We start from the raw sequence: 8052 nt of genomic DNA, 5'->3' as shown, positions 1-8052 counted from the left end.
ACCTGACCTGATCTAACCTAACCTTATCCCCAGTTAGCGTGAGGGTGTTTAATTATCAGGTGTTCTTTGCTGGGGAGCCTAATTTTCAGGTCCACTTTAATTTTGTGGATTTTTTGTGGAATTGTAGAAAATCCATTTAAATATTGTCATTTTCATACGAAACTTTTATCCCTTTCGTTGGTCCACTCTTAAAAATTTTGAGGAATTGTTGAAAATCTAATACCGACTGTGTTGAACCTGGCAGAAACCTTCATCCTCGTGTTCTGTTTGCGAGACGTTGTTATTGTGGGTCATGTTATTCGATATTGGCTTATTCTATAACCTACACTGACCAACACATCTAACTCAGTTGCGACAATCGGTATATTTTTTCCTCCCGATTCAGTTAATCATTGTAGGTGGAAGTAAAAAAAGCTGTCGTATATTGAGTTCTGTGGTACTAACTCTCAGGTAGGCAGTCGACGGTAACTAGGGACGTGATGTGTTTCTTGGGCTCTTGTTGAGGTGAGGTGCAGGATATGAACCAACGTGAGGAGCTTCAAAGACATGATACCAGTTTTTTTTTAACCCATTGAGGAGGGACGTACTCAAAGTGTTAAGATATCGTACTCAAAGGTTTAACAACGCGAGCTATAGTCTTTAGTATCAAAAAAAAAAAAAAAAATAATCACTATAAGTCTACGGACTTGGCGCACCCACATTCAACCACAAATCCTCTAATCCATTATGCCTTTGGAACCTTTTTACACAATATGTTAAAAGCAAATCAAACACCTCGGCCCCAGTGTGTTACTAGAAAACACCCCAACGAGTCTTGTCTGGTACACATGTGATTGACTAATTAGTTTACCTGGACTCCCTATTGCTAGACTAGGGAAAATCTTTATACCACAAGTCATTTTGATATTGAAATTGAAGGAAGGAAACATAGACGATAAAGATGAAATATAATCCACACAACTTCATTCAAATAAATAAATAAATCAGATGGTAATACTAAGATTGAAATAGTTAATAATACTAAAAATAATATATTGCATATATTGCAAGAGATATTTCCATCTAGGACACTTCACTTAAAGGTTGACTTGGATGTTCAGTAAAATGTTGGATATTTAGAGATTCTTGAAAAGACTGGACAGCTGCTCAAAGACTGGACAGCTGCTCAACGACTGGACAGCTGCTCAAAGACTGGACAGCTGCTCAAAGACTGGACAGCTGCTCAAAGACTGGAAAACTGCTCAAAGACTGGACAGCTGCTCAAAGACTGGACAGCTGCTCAAAGACTGGACAGCTGCTCAAAATAGAAACTTTCTTTCTTCCTTATCGGAGTGGTGAGTGTTTGGAGATACAACACATGCAGTATATTTGGCTTGGAGACAATACAATGTGATATATTTAGTTTGGAAACATACATTGTTTGGAGACAGAGAACCACTTAACGACCAATTCCCGACACATGCACGTTGAGACGATGAGTTAACGAGTGTTGCTCCATTAACTGTGACAACTGTACGATCCTTAATGAGGTGTTAGGTCAGGTCAGGGCAGGTTAGGTCGGGTCAGGTTAGGTCAGGTTAGGTCAGGTCAGGTTAGATATGTTTTTCAGCAGGTTAAGTTTGGTGTGTTTTGCAGCAGTGAGAGTTGAGGCATATCCTACTGTGTCTCACTCAGTTTAATGCCAACGTTGACGGTGTGTTATTGTGTTATAAAGGTGGTTTTTGATGAGTTGTAGCTATCATTTGTCTCTTGTCTGTTTGTCTTTTGTTTACTCTCTCTCTCTCTCTCTCTCTCTCTCTCTCTCTCTCTCTCTCTCTCTCTCTCTCTCTCTCTCTCTCTCTCCCTCTCCATTCACACACACGAAGCCTCATTTTAATCAGACAAATATACACTACCTCCTTCACCTCCTCGTATATAGAAATAAATTGTCGCTAAAATAAGGACAATATTATGATTAGTGGCAACCTAAAGCCCCCCTCCCTCCCTCCCTTAAGTGATGGGGAGGTGTGGGAGTGATGGTGATAGGGGTGATACGTAGTGATGGTGGTAGTAATAGGATGAAAAGTACATCACCCCTCCACTTACCCCTCCACTACATCACCCCTCCTCCCTCCACTACACCATCCCTCCCCCTACACACACAGAACACGTAACCTAAAATAATATAGGAGTAATAACCATTGTTTAGATTCTCTTCCCAGTATACTTAGATAGCCCTCCTTCAACCATCTCCCCCCCCCTCACCCCCTCACCCTTACACCCACCCCCTTCTCCTCCCCCTTCACCTGCCCATACTATCTCACTACACAGGTGAGTAACACGGCCGCAATTACTCACCTGCCCACCATGCAGAAACACAGTTGTGATGATGACCACCGTTTTAGATTACCCTGTCCACTATAATGCGCCACCGTGGACCCAAACGGGAAAACTCCGGGCTATTTTGAGCCTAAAAGGTAAAATTCCTCGTTATTCAGCCCAGTAATGAGATACAGCGCTGATTCCGGGTGTAATGGCGAGAGGTCTGTTATTGGCTATCGGTCATGATGGTCGTTTTCACAGGGTGGGGGGGGGGGCGGGAGAGGCACAAATCTAGTTTATTTCAGCCACTTTGAAGGGTAAACATTTAACCTGGTGAATTAGTGAGTGCAAACACGTTGATATAAGGTTTGTGTGCATTCAGACTAAGGTAATGGCGTCAGGTTTGGGATTTACCTTGTCATTTTCAGGGTGTTGTTTAGACCGTGGGTAGACGAGGGCCGGACAAAGTTGATACGCGTCTAATTTTGGTTTATGAGAAATGTTCAGTTTACGAGACACTTAAAAAAAAGAAGTTATTTAGGACACGTGAGGTTGTTTACTTTATTAGCACTGTTGGTGTGTGTGTGATTATTGGAACTGTTTTTATTTCTTTAGTCTGTCCTCAACACAAGCGAGGTGCGGATTATGTTTTCTTTCTCAACCTCAGAGCAACAAGTTCTGCAGGTGTCCCGTGTGGTAAAGGACTTAACATACACACGCACACAGTCACACACACCAGCAATTTTAATAATGATTTTAAAGGTGTCATTCTAATGGGGATTACTTCTGGTAGCGTCACCTTGGTTAGTTGTTGAAGTACTTGTTGATAACGAAAACTAGTGTAGGGAAATGCTTGTTAACAACACAAGTCAAATATTTTGCTATGCATAACACAAAGCATTACTGTGCTTTACGCTATGGATAACAGTATATCTGTGTATATAACTTATGGAGATATAGATAAGATAACCAAGTCAGTGTTCATTATGCAGCAGCTTCAGGACCTGGCAGATATAACCTGAAGGAGGGAGAGAAAACTTTCTTCACCTCCGTCAGGCAGTTTTATGATACCAAGCCACAAATCCTGCCCAGTTTAGTGCTGTTGGGGGGTTTATTGGTAAAGTTTGCACCCACCACTACCCCCTACCACCACCACCACCCACTACCACCACCACCCACTACCACCACCACCACCACCGCCACCACCTACCACCCCACCACCACCTACCACCACCACCACCACCACCCCCTACCCTACCACCACCTACCACCACCACTACCACCTACCACCACCACCACCACTACCACCCACCACCTACCCACCACCACCACCCACCTACCACCACCACCACCACCACCTCCCACTACCATCACCTACCACACCACCACCACCACTTGCTTCTCCGCCCCGTACCTTCAACCTTACTGTTTGGTGAGGGACGGACGCCTTCACTGCACTGCTTTACTCAATACATACATACATACATACATACATACATACATACATACATACATACATACATACATACATACATATATATAGTCAGTAAAATCATCATACACATTGACTCAGCATGTATATAGACAAAGTATACAATATACATATACAGTGTGGTGTATAGAAGTAATTGTGAGATACAGTAAGTGTTTTGCTGTTACTGTACTGACTCACAAGGTTAAAGATCACTGTTATCTCCTGTAGGTAATAGTAATCATCCTTTATCACCAAGATTATTATTACACATGTTATCTTCAAGTTATCTATTAATTATAAGTTTTTCCACGTGTTATCTTCAAGTTATCTTTTGTTATCAGTTTGTACACATGTTATCTTCAAGTTATCTTTTGTTATCAGTTTGTACACATGTTATTTTTAAATGATATTTTAGTTATCAGTTTTATACACGTGTTATCTTCAAGTTATCTTTTTGCTATCAGTCAGCGGTTATAGTGAGTTAAAATATCCAGGATTTTTTTTATTATTTAGTTAATGTTTGGTTAATATTTCGTTACGTTTGGGAGTAATGGAAGAGTGTAAAGGCAGAAGTGACGCACGACTTAGCCGACATCATGCTTGTCTCCACTACCCCTGACCTGATGTCTTGTAGAGGAGATGTAATATAAACTTGTGTGTTGGGTTAAAGTTCGTGGCGGTGGCTGAGTGGTTATAGAGCTCGTTTTCTGTCCTAAGGGTCGATAGTTCTTGCCTGGGACACCTCAGTCTCTCACTCAGCTTTAAATAGGTGGCTTATTTTACAGTTGAAGATCTAGAGGTAGTTGAGTGTAGTGTCCCGGCTTAACCTAACACCATCACACCGGACTAATGAAATATACCAACTTTGATGTACCACTGTGAAAGATAATAAAAGTATGTAAACTTTTCTTGTGGTTTACCTCTTAAAAGTCTTCGTATTTTTCTTATCCATGTTATTAAAAAAAGGGATGAGTCTCATTATCTACAGTTGGCTTTATAAAGAGTACAGGTGGACGACCAGTTGACACACCTTGATTAAATTTACTTTGTCATTTAGCTTTTAAGATCCAGAGTTGACTTTGGAGTTTGTTAAAGCTTATGGGAGATATATATGATATTATTATTATTATTATTATTATTATTATTATTATTATTATTATTATTATTATTTTATTATTATTATTATTATTATTATTATTATTATTATTATTATTATTATTATTATTATTATTATTATTATAACACAAATATCTAGCTGGTAAAGTTACCTAATGGATGGGGAAAGGAGAGAATGTATGAAGAGAGAGAAGAGGGAGAAAGAGAATAGAAGACGAGGCAAGGGAGAATAGGGAGGAAAAGAGAGTGCCTGGAGGGAGGGAGAGAAGCGGGCAGAGAGTAAGGGAGGGAGGGAACCCCAGAGCCACATTGTGAACCTTAAGGCTTGGAGGGAGAGAAGCTGATAGGTAGGGAACCCTGAGGCCACAGTGTGTAGACAGGCGGGCAGGGAGGGAGGGAGGGAGCACCAGGTCCACCGAGTATTACGAGGAAGGGGGAGAGGGAGGGAAGCAGGGGAGGAGGGAGAGAGAGGAAGGAGGGAGGAGGGCTTCAGGTCACAGTATTACAGGGAAGAAGGGGGAGAGGAGGAGGAGGAGAGGGAGGAGGAGGGATGGAGGAGAGAGAGAAGGAGGGAGTCACAGTACAGGTTTTTATCCAGCACAATCAGGCAATAAGAATCCAAACTTTATTTTTGACTCGGGATTCTTCAAGCAGTCCGCCATGTTGCCCAACTTGGGAGCGTCTCTCATGAATATTTCACTAAGTTTGGTGAATACATTTTGTGTGTGTAGTGTGTGTGTGTGTGTGTGTGTGTGTGTGTGTGTGTGTGTGTGTGTGTGTGTGTGTTGTTTTATTAAAGATATATCATGAAGATTTGTAACCCCAGCTTATTTCATCTGATGATTAAATGTGCTAATGCTCACTTCTCCTCACCTCACCTCACCTCACCTCACAACTAGCCTTAATAGCTTTAATAATCAGGTGAATTAAACGTGGGTTCTTAAATGTTAATGGGATCCTTTTCAAGAAATTTATACTCCCTGTTGAAACTTAATAGAGAACCTCAGCACGGTGGTATTACACGGGTGACCAATCTATATTAAAAACACTAAATATCTCTTGAATTTAAGATGATTTTTAAAACAACAAAGAAAAAGTATATTCTCTGCTAAACTTACCTCAGAGACCTGGCGGAAAAAAAACTAACTTAACTGAATCTCCTCCAACTTCTTTAATGGAATCATGAAAGGGAGAAAGTGTTTTATTGCGGAGATAAAATTACCTGAATAAACTTGACTTTGTTGGGAGAGACTTAATGTAACACATCTGGTGGAGGCTTAAGAGACAGACGACCACAAGAATATTTCACCAGTGTGTTTACCATTCATTTCATGTGTTATATTTTTTCCAGAGACAACAGTTTTTGATATTATTCCTCCGTCCTAGTCTCATATCTCTTCCTTGGCCCTCCTATCACCCCCCCTGGCCATCCTACCTTCCCCTGGCCCTTATACTCTTCCCCTGGCCCCTATATCTTCCCCATGGCCCTCCTACCTTCCCCTGGCCCTTATACTCTTCCCCTGGCCCCTATATCTTCCCCATGGCCCTCCTACCTTCCCCTGGCCCTTATACTCTTCCCCTGGCCCCTATATCTTCCCCACGGCCCTCCTATCTTCCTCCTGGCCTTTTTTTTTGGTAGAGAAGGAAGGGATGAAAGAAGATTACAGGAGGGAGGAAGGAAGGGAGTTTATAGTTCGGAAATTGAAGTCATTTAGTAGGGAGTAGAAGGAGGCGAGCTGACCGCCTGGCTAGACTAAGGTAGAAGGGGTTTAAAGTTGTCTTGGACTAGTTATTGTGGGTGGTTTTCTTAGAACTGGTTTACTGGTTGGCTGGTCGCTTTGTCGGTACAGGCAAGAGACAGCCTACCCTAGCCCTTATATATAGGTGTTTTTTAGGGTCAGATTTCTTATTGCGCCGACCCTACTGGCGGATGCTGGTCTAGGGAGGTTGTCTATTGCCTGGCCGTATAGATCGGGGGTGGTAATGGACTTCTTGATGTTTGGTAACTCTTTGGGAGCCATGTATGGTTGTTGTCTTTGTCTGGTGGGAGTCTTTGAAGGAGTTCTTGCTCTGATCGTTCTATCTTTGCCAGACTCTGCTGGCTAGGATGTGCAGCTGCTGGTTGATGGGTTTTATTCTCAGGTCTCTATGTATCTCGGCTGTGGTTCTGGTGAAGGGGTATCTTTCACCTGTGACGAATCTCAGGGCTTCGTTCTGGACCACCTGTAATTTTAATATTTGAGTGGTGCTCATAGTATGAAGAGGTATTGCTGGGTAAGTTAATATCGGTATGATAAGTTCCTTCTCTTGCCCTCCTACCTTCCCCTGTCCTTCCTACCTTCCCGTGGCCCTCCTAGCCCCCCCCCCCCCTGTCTTACCACAAGTTGCCCGTTGACAATGTAAAAATCTAAACGAAATTTCTTTACCCGAGCATAGAGATTTATCAAGTTGCCAGACCAGCCACAGGTTGTACGAGTCTTGAGTACACTCTGCCGTCGGGCACCTGTACACACACACACACACACACACACACCAATTTGCAAGGCGCCGTTAAAATAAGAGCCATAAAAGTTCTTAATGGTGCTGCAACAGAGTGTGAGGGAGTATGGTTGAGAGGCAACAGGTGAGAGGGTGATTACTCTCATGCTCATAAGATAACGCAGCAGGCCAGGTACCTCAATAAGTCGTCAGCTCCCCCGGGGACAACACACAGTATCGGGCCTCTTACCTTTATCGTCATCCAATAACTTTTTGTCAGGTGTAACATAAAAAAAGCTGAGTGTTGAGTGTGGGAGGAGGAAGCCTTGGTCCACTGTGTGTGTCTGGAGGGAGAGAAGAGGGAGGGAGGGTCTACTGTGTGTGTCTAGAGGGAGGGGAAGAGGGGGGGCAGGAATGGAAGGGCCAAAGTTTGTCTGGAGGGAGGTTGGAAGGGAGGGCACCACAACTTGAGGGAGCGGGTGCAGGGAGTCGCTGCCCTCCGTCACTTCCCTCCCTGGCTGAGCGTGAAGGCACCACCATGATGGACTGAACCACGACCCTCACACTACCATGATGGACTGAACCACGACCCTCACACTACCATGATGGACTGAACCACGACCCTCACACCACCATGATGGACTGAACCACGACCCTCACACCACCATGATGGACTGAACCAC

This window comes from Homarus americanus, unplaced genomic scaffold (assembly GCF_018991925.1).
Source record: "Homarus americanus isolate GMGI-L3 unplaced genomic scaffold, GMGI_Hamer_2.0 scaffold53225, whole genome shotgun sequence".
NCBI lineage: Eukaryota > Metazoa > Arthropoda > Malacostraca > Decapoda > Nephropidae > Homarus > Homarus americanus.
The sequence above is the reverse complement of the archived record's forward strand: the minus strand, read 5'-3'. Positions refer to the sequence as shown.